This window comes from Callospermophilus lateralis, chromosome 2 (assembly GCF_048772815.1).
Source record: "Callospermophilus lateralis isolate mCalLat2 chromosome 2, mCalLat2.hap1, whole genome shotgun sequence".
NCBI lineage: Eukaryota > Metazoa > Chordata > Mammalia > Rodentia > Sciuridae > Callospermophilus > Callospermophilus lateralis.
The window spans coordinates 101,458,566-101,472,391 of NC_135306.1; the positions used below are offsets into that span (position 1 = coordinate 101,458,566).

The window sequence follows — 13,826 nt, forward strand, 5'->3', positions numbered from 1 at the left end:
TAGTTCTAAACTACTTGGGTTTGAATACCAGCTCTGACACTGAGTGCTGTGTAACTTTAGTCAAGGCATTTCATATTTTGATACCTCAGTTTTCTCATTTGTAACATGAGACTAATACTTAAAATCATACTTGACACCTAGAAGAACTACATGAGCAATAAAATTACTATAGCTAGCTTTGAATATATTATTATTGTTATTATTATTAAATTTGGCTTTTATTAGCCCAGCACTGTATTAAGTGCTTTGTATCTATAAGTTCAATTAATCTCCCGGCAGCTGTATGAAGTAGGCTGTACTGTGAATCCTATGAGAGGTATTATTAGCATTCCTATTCTACAAGGTAGTTTTGTTCTACTACATGCTCCCACCATGAGGTGCTGCCTCACCACAGGTCCAAACAATGGTGCCCACCAATCATAGGCTGAAACCTCCAACACTACTGAGCCAAGGTAAACCTTTTATCTTTGTAAATTGATTTTCTCAGGTATTTGTTATTGAGATATAAAGACAATTAACATAATTTGGATGCCTTTAAATATATATCTCTAGCTTAGACTTATTTAACTAGTAGAATCCTGGGCTTAGATGTTCCACAGGCATCTCAAAATGTTAGAAATGAACACAGTTTTGTTTCCGTAAAACATGTATGTTCTTTGTTTTTTTTTTTTTTAATATGTATGTTCTGTTGGGAATTACTCTATTCTCAGATAAGACTTTTGTAGGGAGTGTGACAACCATTCACCTCAGCTAGCAGGCTATTGTCATCCTTGATTTTCTCTCTTCTTTATCTTCCACATGCATTAGTTTACAAGTCCTGTCAACATTTTATCTCCATTTCTGGTATTTTCCTCTCCTCTCTGCCCTTATTGCTAATGCCTTAGTTTGGTTTCTTGACTGAATTAGACTGCCTGGATTGCTTCAAAAGTCCATTTTCTGTTGCTAATAATGTAAAACAACAGACTGGGTATAAAGAAAAGTGATTTATTTTGACTCACAGTTCTGGAGGTGTAAATTCTAGGGGCCTTGTCTGCTGGTGGCCTTCTTGCTAGCAGAGTCCAAGGCAGCACAGGATATTGCACGGCAAGAGTCAGGAGTATGAGGGTGTCTCTCTGGTCAGTCTTCCTCTTCTTAGAAAGCCACTGGAGATGAGGGGGCTCCAGTCTAATGACCTTATCTAATTCTTATCATTTCCCAAAGATCTCACCTCTAAACACCATAGTTAGATTAGTTTTTCATCCTCCTACTACCTCATATCCAAACTATAGCAAGAATCTTTCAAATACTTTTACCTTTGGCTTGGCTTCCTCAAATCTAGCCTCATCATTGAAGCCAAGTTGTACTTCTAAATACAAATCTGACTAAATAACACTTCTACTTAAAACTATGCATTGACTCCCCATTGCCTAAGAATAAAGTTCTACCTTCTTGGCATGACCTCCATGGACATCTAACACCTGGCTTCAGCTGCTTTCTGCAGTGCCTTCACTTAACAATCCCTGCCAGGCTCCTTAAACTTTAGTCACAAAAAAGAGCTTGCAGTTCTTTTGAGCCGCCTTGTTTCTTGCCTCCATTCCTTTATTAATACTACCTTCTCTGCCCAATTTTTCTATTCCTTCACCTTATCTGGCTAATTTCTTCTATCCTTTTAGACTTAGTACATAAATCACATCTTTGGGGAAGTCATTTTTTTTTTTTTTTGGTCATGGGTGACAAAAAAAAAAAAAAACCCTGGAGATGTACTTATCCATTTATATGTCGGTGTCACAGTTAGATTGCAGATTCTCTGAAGTTTGTGGCTGTGCATTATTTCTCTACATATGCCTGTGCCTATCAGTGGCATACAGTAGGTACTTTTAAACTAAATGTTGAACCAATGAATGAATAAATCATTAATGAAAAGCTATTTTATATCTGAAAATATTTCACTTACCAAATAAGGCAGAAGAAGAATAATCAGTGTTAATGAAAAAGATTTCTTCTCGGGTTGGTTATGAGTAGCAGCAGGCATAGTGATATCTGAATGGCACTGTGAGATCTGGAGGTACTCAAAGTTAATTGAGTCCCAAGAGAAAAACCTGGAAGTCTCTGTTAGTAGAGCTGCTGTCATAGGGGATGGCTAGAATTTTTATATAGTACCACAAGAAACCTAGCAAGACTTCCACGTGCACAAAACTCTCATTTCAGTTAAGCCTTCTATGTTTATAGGAAGTCTTATTTTCTGAATGAAAAATCATTTGTTACACCTTGTTAAGTTAATAACATACAGGTTCTTTGTCTGAATATGTTAAAAAAAAAAAAAAAAAGGAGCAGTGGAGCAAGCCACAATTACAATTCTTTTTTCTTCTCTTACATGGATTTTCTTTCCAGGGCTTTCATGAAGACCCTGCATCTAGCTGCAGCAGAAAGACAAGACAGAATGGTTATTTCTCCTGAAGCGAATTTATGAACTTCAGGTATCATTCGGGCTCCTTGTGTAGTTAAACTAATAGTAAGTAATAATGATGGTAAAAAAGAAAGTGAACAGCTGATAATAACTATTATAATTATATAGAAGTTACTATTCTTGGATGTCCACCGAATGGCAGGTGCTAATTACAAAGTACATTTATGTTTCGAAACAACCTTCTAAATAGAAAATTTTTTTTCCATTTTTCAACTTGAGCAACTAAAGTTCCAAAAGCTCCAACAATTTGTGGGTAGGTCCAGGGAACGAACTGGGAAGACTGTGGGACCAAAGGCCATTGCTGGTATAACCAGTCTCTTCAAGAAAATTTGTTACCTGCTAGCGCGTATGTGATGGCAGGGCGGATTAGTTGGATAATCCGATGCAGCTAAGAAACTAAATGTCCAAAGTGGTGAAAAGGCGAAGCAACTAAGCACTGTAGGAAGGTACAATCATAAGACACACAGCCTCCAGCTAAGAGCCTAGAAAAGGGACGGACTAGGTGGCTGGCTCCACCGAGAACTTAGGTAGGAGGACGAGGGGCGGGGCCTGGGCGGGAACTCCAGGGAACGTGCAGACCATTTGTGTACTGCCCAGAAATGCCGCCTGTCCCGGGAACGTAAAGGTGAGGGGAAAGTGAGTGTAGACATTGTAAACATCTCGGTGACTTTTTGAGGCAGCTCATCCTCAGCTGTGCTACACCAAAGAAAAGCTTCTTTTATGCTCGCCTGAGGTGGCTTTCTGGTACAGCAAGCAAACAGGTGACGGGGAGAAGGACGGACGCAAAGGACGCCATCCCCCCTCGGCGTATTGGTATGGCCCATCCCCCGCCGCTGATCTGGCAGGCTGCGCGCGCACCCCGCGGCGGGGCGCGGGCCGGCGGGGAGCTGTGGCCTCCGCTGCCCGCCTCCGTCGGCAACCGGGTAGCCTCCTCCCGCTCCTCGCGTGCTCCTCGCCGGCCCAGCGCCCGTCAGCTTGCGCGTTCGCGCTGGTGGGGAGGAGCGCGCAGCGGGGGCGCGCTGTGGTGACTCCGCCCCCCAGCTCCCCTCCCCTGAGTCCCGGAGCCCGGCTAGCGCGGCTCGGTGTGAAGAAGACTGGGGACCCCGCGCCCGCGCTCCCGCCCCAGTGCCCCCGCCCCGGCGTGCGAGGTGCCGCGCCCTCCTGCTGCCCTGCCTGGTGCATGGAGGGGCCTGTTCGGATCGCAGCCGCCAACGCCGCCAGCGCTCTGGGGGATGACCTGGGGGTGGCTTTCGGAGCCGGCTGCCGCGCAAGAGGTCTGGGGGCTTAGCCAGCCCAGCCGAGAGGTGCGGGGGCGGGGGTCCCGTGGCTGGGTCGGAGAATGGGGTGAACTGGGGAGACCGGGCTTGGGGGCCACGCCGCTTGGGAGCGGGATGTCTTGGGGAAAGTCAGGCCAGCGTGCCCTGGAGGGAGTGGGGGTTCTGAACTGCTTACGGGGTTGGACAGGGCAGCTGATGGGTGCCCAGCGGGGAGCTCCGAGGTTCCCGGTCCTCAGACTGTCCGAGCCACATCGTGGGAGGAGGCGGGGTGAGGTGTCAGTGACTTGATGAAATCTGTCTTTGACGATGATCCGCTGGGGCAGGTGGGATGCTGTGCTAGCGAGGGGCGCCAGCGCATTTTCCCAAGGGAGCCGGGTCCACCGTCTCTCTCCATCCCTGCAGAGTGCCGGCGAGAGACAGTGATTTATGTGTAGGGAGAAGCAAGAGAAATTTCCTGCACAATGTATCTTTCTCTGCCTTCACAGACTCAGTGACTTCCCAGCCCCAGGGAGTGTATTTTTCCTTCTTCTCTATAAAGCATTCTGTGGATTGCATTATCATTTGCTAAATACATTACAGCTCGCTATTTATTTCAGTCTGCAGCTTCCAGACCTTTGTTGCTTTTTCTCCACATCTAGGAATTCCAGTAATAAATCACCGAGGGGGATAGATAGACTCTTTTGCCCTTCCCTTCATTGTTCTCCCTAACCCCACCAAATCAGGTGGAAGACTGTCCGAAAGCAGCCGCAGAATGCGCCTGCCTTCCCTGGTGGGCACGACAGAGGGTGGCAGGTGCTTTAAGGGCAGGCTGCTCTTCAGTTGGGATCTAGAGTTTAGGGAGCCTCATTAACAGAATGTCAGCCTTTGTGTCCTAAATCAGACACCTTGAAAAACAGGAGGTTGAACTAAAAGGCAATATGAGATTTATTCTCAGGCCATTGCCAGGAAAGATGAAAGTGGACAAGTTAGTTAATTCTGATTCCATGCCTCACTGATACCATAACTCTCAGATTCCCTACTGACATTTGGCATACCTAATGGATAGTGTCTGCAAGAAGAAGGTGGAGTGGGGACTGGAAAACATAATGTTATTTTTTTTCTCCCTTAGTGTAATTCTAGTCATTCTATTACATTTTATAGCTCTTTTTCTTCTAGTACTCTATTTTTAGCTGAAAATGGGTGGGGGCAGTTTAGCTTTTAGGATAAAATGAAAGAAAACCTTCAGAAAATTTCTGGAAATTTTAAATTAGTGCTCAACTAAAAAGAATTCTTAGGAACCTAGAGAGGCACCAAATACTGTAGTCTCTGTTATGCACATGTTGAAATAAACTGCCACATACTTTAAGTTATATGAGAAGGATGGAGAAAACCTGTTTCATTTTGTAAAGACATGCTCTGGATGAGTGTTCTGCAGTGTGTGGAGCAGAAACATTTATATTTCTATAAAACACACATACGCAAATGTATATTGTTTAACTTTCATGGAAAAACTCGGATATAGTATTTGGGAAATCTGTCTTTGTTTGAATAGTTTAGTCAACCAAGAAAATCACTACTAGAGGTAGTGTGCTATTGTTTGTATAGTAACTCACTTGGGATGCTTTGATTGATTGCTACGGCTCTCATCAACCTACTCTTCTGTGCAAAGTACTTAAACAGCTTTGACTCTCAAACAGAAAGTAGAAAGAACCCTTAGGACTTGGAGCATTATGATCTAGCTTGTGTGGGTTACCCTCAAATTACGTCTTCTACTTTGCCTTCTTTGCAGGTGGTTTGACTTTAGTTCACTTTAGGACAGGCCTGCCCCGAACCCCCTCATGAAGGTATATATGGACTTGGACGTTTTGTAGGAATAGAAACTCTATTATAGGACTTTGCTCTAAAGAGGTCAGGTGAAATTTAATAAGTAGCTCATATGTTTTCCTCTTATTTTTCTGCTTTGCTTGAATACTTTCATGGCTTTCTAGACTATTTCATATATGATTTTGTCAAAATGTAAATTGAGGTGAAATTTTTCTTCTCTAGAGATGTTTCTTTTGTGAACATAAAGACTGAAATTTGATGATTGCTTCTAAATAAAATGCTGGGGAAATGATTTCAGCAATTAAACTATCTTAGTAAAATCATGAAGGGAATAGAAAATTAAAAATAATGAATGCGAAAATTTGTTGTTTTAAGGCATAATTACATTAGCTAACCCTCTATGATAGCATTGATACTATGCAGAAGTATGGATAAGACAACACATTAGAAGTGTAGGTGAATTGTCTACCAAGTAGCCTTTCTTTAGACAAATGATCTTACTACTTAATACAAACTAATTAGGTGAGAAATAGAATTTGGAGACTGCTTGATAAATGAATTACTTTGAAGGACTTGCTTTACAGTGTTTTATGGATTGGTGCTTTTTTCAGGAAATCTTATGAACTTGGATTGAATTAGAAAATGTTTTATAGTTTTTACTTAAGATTTTATATTGTATGTAAACATTATCTGTGATAAGTTTTTTTTGTATCTGGCTCAAGTTCACTGATTCAAGAGTATGATGGGTGAGGAAGGCTTACCTGATTGTTCCCTGTTAAAATCAAGAGATGGTATATGAAATATACTTAATGTCACTTTAAAAATATTATATTACAATGAAATGAAAAACTGGTTTGTTGGTTTTTCTTTCTTTTTTTTTTTTTTAATCCCTCAAGTTTTTTCTCATTGTTTGTGCTCCTTCCCTCCATTGTCAGGCTTAAAACATACAGTATCATTGTCATCTGTCCCCTGAATAATGGTCCTGAGGTGATATTATTAATGTGGCTTTTTAAAATCAAACTAATTATACTTGCCTAAAAGAGCCACATGTGTGTGATTCTAGCTGCCTGGTGCCTTTTGAGAGCCCTGGAGACAAGCTAGTGAATAGAGCTGAAAATTCATTCTGTATTTGATTAAATGGAACAGACTCGCTGCTCCTTACCCCAGCAGGGGCTATGAGATCTCTTGATCCCCGAAGCGGCTCCAAGACCCTGGGAATTCCATTAGCGAGCACCTGAGGAATTTCTGCCCTGCAGTGCCTTTTTTGAATGTGTGTATGTGTGTGTGTAGAGAGGGAGTAGAGCTGAGTGGCGATGGGGGGGGGGGTGTGGAGAGAAGGCTGCATTGGAAGGCTCCATATGTTAGCAGATCTGAAATCAAGGCATGACTTAATAGCTTATCTTGTAAGGGAAAAGCCCAACCCCAAGGCAGATTGCTATTGGGAACTTTATTCCAAGCAGGACTGTGGTGATGTGTTTTGAGCACTGAAGTGACTCCCCAGTGTAAGTACAGGAAGGCACTTTCCCTCTGCAACACAAGCATATACACATTATAGACTTGGTAAGTTTTCTTTGAATGATCTTTTGATAAATATGTAGAATTGTGTTATAGTTTGTTCTGATGTCTTTTGTAATAACTCTTCAAGAGCAAAGTCAGACTTTTGAAGAGATGAAGTGCTTGTTTGAATAGGCATCTTTTGGTTTATACTTTTGTTTTGATATGATCTTATTGTTTTTGTTATATTGTTGCTAGATAATTGAAATTCACTTAGAGTGTATCTCTGTTGCTTTTGAAGAATTCTGTAGGATTTCTAGTATTTTTGAAGCGTTTCTCTGCAGTCTTGCTAACATGTTCCCCCCCAGTAAGTAAAAATATATCTACCAAAAACATTCTTAAAATCTTTGGAACAAAAACAAAAAATCTTTGGAACAAAATTTTCAAGAAATATTAATGTGTCTTCCTTTCCCTTCCCCTGTTCCCCTTCCATAAATAATTTTTGGAAGCAAATATTTTTTCAGAGTATTAGTCCGGTTTATGTCTTGTATACTTTTCAGGGAGTACCAGTTCTGATTTGTGGGTGGCATAGTTAATTGATTTTCTTCTTCTGAGAATGTGAATTCCAGTGCTAATAGTTTTCAACTAATCCAGAATTCAGTAGCCTGTTTGATGGTTAATTTGATATATTTTGTTACTGACCGGAATCGTGTTGTATGGAGTGCACAATTCTTTTCATGCTATTCTCATATAGTCCTATGCCCAATTCTCCTCACAAAACAGTGTGGTTAGAAAATAAAGAAGACTTTTTGAGAATATGTTTAATTTTTTTTCCACCTTAATCCTGGGCATGCCTCCTACTAGTAGGGTCAAATTGAAAGGAGTCTCGGATAAATTGAAATAAACACTAAGTGCCTGTCCTGGTTCATAGTTTAGTTGCTTTGCTAAGTGATAAATATTGATGGCCAGAGATGATTAAAAAAAAAAACTACCCTATAGAACATTTGGTTCTGCTGTGTATCAGTTGGAATGTGAGTAGGAACTTCAGTTCTTGGGAGCCAGTGATGTATTCTATAATTGAAATTTTTAGGTTACAATATTCTATTCATGTTTTCTCGCTTAGAACTGTGTTGTATTAACCTAATAAACAGAATTTAAAAGTTGACATAAAGCTTGTTTTTTAGCTATTTTTGTTACAGTTACCTTTTTAGCTATTTTTGTTACAGTTACCTTTTCTTATTTATGTGAACTTGGGCAATGATCTTGACCTGGCCTTGGAATCTTAAAGTGTAAAATGGGGATAAAATCAGTAGTCTCTCTTACCACTGTGGTGGGGATTAAATGAGATAATGAAAGTAAAGCGTTTGTCAGATAGTAAAACCTCTATAAATGTTAGCTGCTGTTGTTTTTATTAACTCCTCCTGTGCCTATTCATGTGTTACTTTGATCCAGAAGTGATTTCTTTGAAGTACTAAATAATGAGGAATTCTTGGAAGTTAATAAGAGTGCAGCACAAATAACTGCTGGAGTTTTAGTATGTCAGTTTTCTTAAATTTCCAGTTAAAACTTAGCACTTGGAAACAAGTTGATTTTTTTTTTTCCTATTTGAGGTAAAATATTGTTGTATACACAAGTGTATAGCTAATACACACAGAGGGAACAGCCAAATGAATTGTTACATTTACACACACCTGTGATTTTGATTTGATCAAAATCAAAATGATTTTGATTTGATCAAGATAGTATTTGTCATATCAGGAGGCTCCCAGGTCCCCTTCCTCAGCCTTCCCTCCCCTTGCAGTAACAGTTATTCTGACTGGTCTCATCATAGATTCGTTTTGCATGGTCTTGAGTTAGATGAAAATGGACTCCTGCATGGGTGCTTCTTAGCCTGCTCTCCTGTACAACTCGTTATGTCTGCAAGATTTATCTGTGTTATTTTGTATTTACTGATTCATGTTTTTTATGTTGTTGTAGAGGTCTTTTTTTTGTTTTGAAGTTCATAGTAGTTAATTTTATGAGGGGGGGAAATACCATTTCTTCTCAAATAGTTAGAAAGTCAGATTCCAGTGACTATCTTAGAAAAATCACAATGACCTCTTTTTTATACATAACACTGAATTGAAGGTAATAGGTTTGCCTTAAATCAATTGCTCTGACAATTTTGCTGTTGTTGTTTTTAGGAGAGAAAAGAGGGAGCCTTAAAATAGGGGAAAAGGATGAGTATGAAATGCCATAATCAATACATAGAATTGGGCAAAAGTAATTATCAGGCCAACATTAGAGTAAATGTTCTTTGAGTTCAAAATAAAACAACATACTTAAAAAAAAAGTTTGCCAAAAATGGAAGAAAATGGAGCTAGGATGTTATACTGCAGGAAGATTTTGAAGAATAGGACCACACACTTAATATCAGGGAGAAGAATTTGGCTACTAACCTTATTAACAGTTGCTGTCACACTATGTCTCGCAGATGTAGAATTTGTTTGTGTTGTTGGAATTCCCTCAAATACTAAATAAAGTTTATTTTGCAAGCAGTGAGACAAGAATACAAAATGATATGGATGATTCAGAATTTTTTTTTTCTTTTTTGAATTTTGGAGGGGACTGTGGCTGCTGTTAATCGCTCATATTTCTGTTATTGGAAATGTTGATTAGGGATTATCTGGGTGTTCTGCTTGGACACTAGTCATTTTTTCCTCAGGAGACATTGTATTTAGCATTTGTAAATTTACTAAATTGTAACTATTTATATCTAGCTCCTTGATACAAGGTCATTTCTTCACACCCAGCCAGGTGCAGGGATGGGTTTCCTTGGACTCAGAGGGACGCATGTGTCCTTTTCTCCTTGAATCAGATCACCAGTGGCCAGAAGGTCATTGAGGGTGGAGAGAGCTGAAACAGTGATTTCGAATCTTTTGTTCTGTGGGGCACTCATAGATGCAGGTTATGCTGCAAAAGAAAGAAGGACTGTTTAGCAAATAGAGTTGTCTCATGAGAGGACATAGTGTTTTGAAGGGCACAAGCTCTTTTTTCTTGGACGTGTTCTAGGATGCGTTCTAGTGGTATTTGCGAGAGGTGACGTGCAAAGAATCTCTTTTGTAGGTGAGAGACTGAAACAAATGGTCTTTTTATCTTTCTTTTTTTCTTTTCTTTTCTTTTTTTTTTTTAGTTTTAGGTGGACCCAATATCTTTATTTTATTTTATGTGGTGCTGAGGATCAACTGAGCCACAGACCCAGCCCCTGGACCAAATGATCTTTCAGGCACTTTGTAAAAGTACTAAAGTTCCATGAAATAGGCTCTTATGGTATGGCTACAGTAGATTCCCACCACCTATGTGGAGGGAAAAATGTGTTCAAGTTCCCAAACATCCATTGATAAATACACTTTTCCAAATCAATCCCAGTTTAAAGTTGAAGACTGCCTCTTCTTGCTGATTCTTTTTACTTTAAGTTTAATCCTTGGTTTGTTACTAACACTTAAATGTCAGATAGTCTGTCTTTGTTTCCTAAACAGAAAATAGGGACTTTTCTAATATACTAAGTATATCAATATGAGAAATGATAACATTTTACAAGTGTAGTATTTGCTGCCTTTTTGATTAGGTACACATCTGAGAATTTACCCAGATGTGTCCAGTTATTTGTCCCAGTTATTTATTCATCCCTGTGACAGATGTAAAATTTACCTAATGCCCTTCTTGTCTCTTCTTCACTCCAATTTTTCTAAACTTTAATTTCAAGAGAGAAAAGTAACTTATATGGGAGACGAAGGTGAACATCAGTGATTTACCCAAGCAACCAAACTACTCATGATCTTTTGGGGATCCATGTATATTTAATCTGTGTACATATCTATAAATAGATCTATAAATAGAGTACTTTATGTTAATAATAGGTATTTAGAATGTTGAAGGTCAATAGAATCATGAATCATAAAAATTTCTTTCCTATTTTATAAAGCAGGACATTTATTGTTTTATATTTATGTATGCACAGAAATACCCTCCCTACCCTCCCTGCTCTCCCTATAATTTATAAGCAGATCTTTATTATCTTTTCTCTGTTTCCATTACTGTTTCTCTTCACTCTCCTTTTCAAAAATTGGTAGACGGACAAGAGAAGATTCAGAATGTGAGATGCAAAAAAATGCCATTGTGGCCCTTGCTTACACTGCTATTAACTAATCTCCCTGTCTTCACTCTTGGTTCTTCCTCACCAAATTATCCATCTTTCTACGATTTGCTAGGTAATTGTCTTCTGCAAACAAATCTGACCATGTGTGTGCTCTCCTTAAAAGTTCTTCAAAGTCTCTGAATTGCTCTCTTCTTAAAGCCCAAACCTTTAAGGTGTGCAGGGATAGTTATCTACCTGGTGCTTCTGCTATCCCCAACTTTTTTGCTTTCCTTGGCTGTACCATGCTTTGGTGTTTATCTCTTGCAGGCTGGGAACATGACTCTCATGGCAGTGATATGATGCCGTAACTGTGTACATGTTCATCAAACTCTTATTCTTCCAGAACAATGTGTTTGTCCCTCATGATCACCCCATTCGCCCTTTCCTTGCACTTTGCCTACCAATTGCCTAACACTCTACTATCCTGAGTGGCATTGGTGTGTATTTGAATTTCTTGGGGGAATGTTAAAGTGCAAATTTTGATTTGGTAGGTCTGGGATGGAGCCCAGATTCCCTATTTTTACCAAATTTCCAAATGGTATTGATGAGCTAGCTGGGTGGAGCCCACAGAATAGCAAGATGCTAAGCTGTCATTTCTAGATCCATAATTGATTTCAACACCCAATTTTGCTCTTAAAAATTCAATGAAACTGGTGACTCTCAGTGTCAAGTTCGGGAGTGATACAACAGCTTGAGATAATGAAGTTAAAGAACTCTATAGAAAGCAACAATAAATAGTTAAATGTGAATATACTAGGACATCAATTTTCACTTATTACTGGAATGCTTGCCAAACATGTTGAATATGTTGATGATTTAGTGTACTTATAATGTATATTTTTGTTCTGTGCAATGTTGTTTGTTGCCTAGAGAACGGATTGTCATGTTTTATCTGTTTGCATTTTAAATACTCTCTTATAGGAATCTTCCTGGGTGTATGTATTTTGCCAGGGAGATTTCGGATGGTTACTGATCAGAAAAAAAAGTAGTTAGTATTTTCTATTTTATTATAATTTGGTATCTGTGCAGTGAATAGTTGTACATATTGCATATTTGGAGGTAAAACTGGCAAAGGGAACAAATGGATAAAATACTACTTTTATCAGGCTATGAAATTATGGTAGTGACATAAGAACTTGGCAGCCTTTTATATTCCAATAAAAAGAAAAATAGCATCAGAAGCTGAGGATAAGACATTTTTCATGCCCATTTATTTTGGCTTCTTTCCTTGGTGTTGGCCTCAGGGCGTGTGTGTAACTAAATAACAACAGAGTGAGTAACAGGCAGTAAGAATTAGGGAGTGAACTTCGTTTTAGTCTAAATGGACTTAGTGCGTATTACTCACCTCCATTTCAGTAATTCAGACTTCTTCTCATCATGCTGACTTTGAGAGCAGAAGGATGAGAATGAGACTCCTCCCTTATAAAGCTGGAGTAAGCCTTATTACTTGGCTTGGTATTACATAGCTTACAACATACTGAAAACATTTGGCTTATAAAATGATTATGTGAAGGTGAAAGTCTGAATGTGGTTATGTGATTTTTAGAAGTCATCACAGTTTGGTGACAACTCCTAAACCAGGATTTCAAATTGATGTCCTAGCATCTGAGCAATAATTCCATTAGATCTTTGGGTAAGTAAATCCTGAAAAGATATTTTCATAGTTCTTAATAGAATATGAAACTCCTGAGTTGAATTACATTGAAATCCCCCTTTGGTGTGGTTCCTGTGTGCTTTGCCTCAAGGTGCATCCTAATGTGTGATCACCTTTTTTTTTTTTTTTTTTAACCCAGAGGTGCTTAATCACTAAGCCACATCTCCTACCCAGCACCACCCCTTGCTCCTCCCTGCCCCCCCCCCCCTTTTTTTTTGAGACAAGGTCTTGCCAAGTTGCTGAGGCTGGCTTCAAATTTGCCATTCCCCTGACTAAGCCTCCTGAGTTGATGGGATTATTGGCATGTGAACACCATTTTAAAGGTGGTTATTTTATTGTTTCTTCATTAAATCTTGGATGCTTATCCAGAATGAAATGTTGAATTGTGTTCTGCCTTCAGTAGAATTATAGTTTGGTTCTGCTGAGTAGGTTTGGATGGGTTCAAGTATTTTTAAAAAATATTTATTTTTTAGTTTTAGGTGGATACAATGTTTTTATTTTAGTTTTATGTGGTGCTGAGGATCGAATCCAGTGCCTAGGCGAGCACTCTACCATTTAAGCCACAACTCCAGCCTGGGTTCAGGTATTTTTAAAACCCAATTCTGAATACCTCTACTTAACATATTTTCAAATCATATTGTAATCTGATAAAAATTGTTTTGATCTCTAAATCAATATAATTTGATTTCTACTTATTGAAAATTAGGCCTCCTCCTTTTTTAAAAGCCAAGTCCCTTTTGAGGTTACAACAAAAATAAACTGATTAGATTTCTCCCCCAAGTCCCAATTTTAAGCTCTAGACACCATGTTTTAAATTATTTTGTAGTTTAGATGGATTTCTCTCTTAAAAGAAATTGCGATAGTCATATTTTGACTGTAGACCTATATTAGCCTTTAATATAATTTTCATCTTACATTTGAACTAGTTTTTTTTCTTTTTTTTTTTTTTTTAAATCCCCTGGCTAACTAAGGCCA

The 13,826-nt window shown here is 39.0% G+C and overlaps 1 protein-coding gene across 5 annotated transcripts in view; it reads left to right on the forward strand.

Annotated features, from left to right (window-relative positions):
• Window positions 1-3,051: 3,051 nt before the first annotated feature.
• Cdon (cell adhesion associated, oncogene regulated) overlaps window positions 3,052-13,826 on the forward strand; it is a 97,314-nt gene continuing 86,539 nt past the window's right edge. For 3 of the 5 annotated variants that reach the window (XM_076846195.1, XM_076846198.1, XM_076846199.1), the window contains exon 1: window positions 3,631-3,750. The gene's annotated coding sequence lies outside the window, so the exon portion shown is untranslated. Of the gene's footprint in view, window positions 3,072-3,630; window positions 3,751-13,826 lie in introns of those variants that run through there. The other 2 variants (XM_076846197.1, XM_076846196.1) reach the window with 2 other exon arrangements.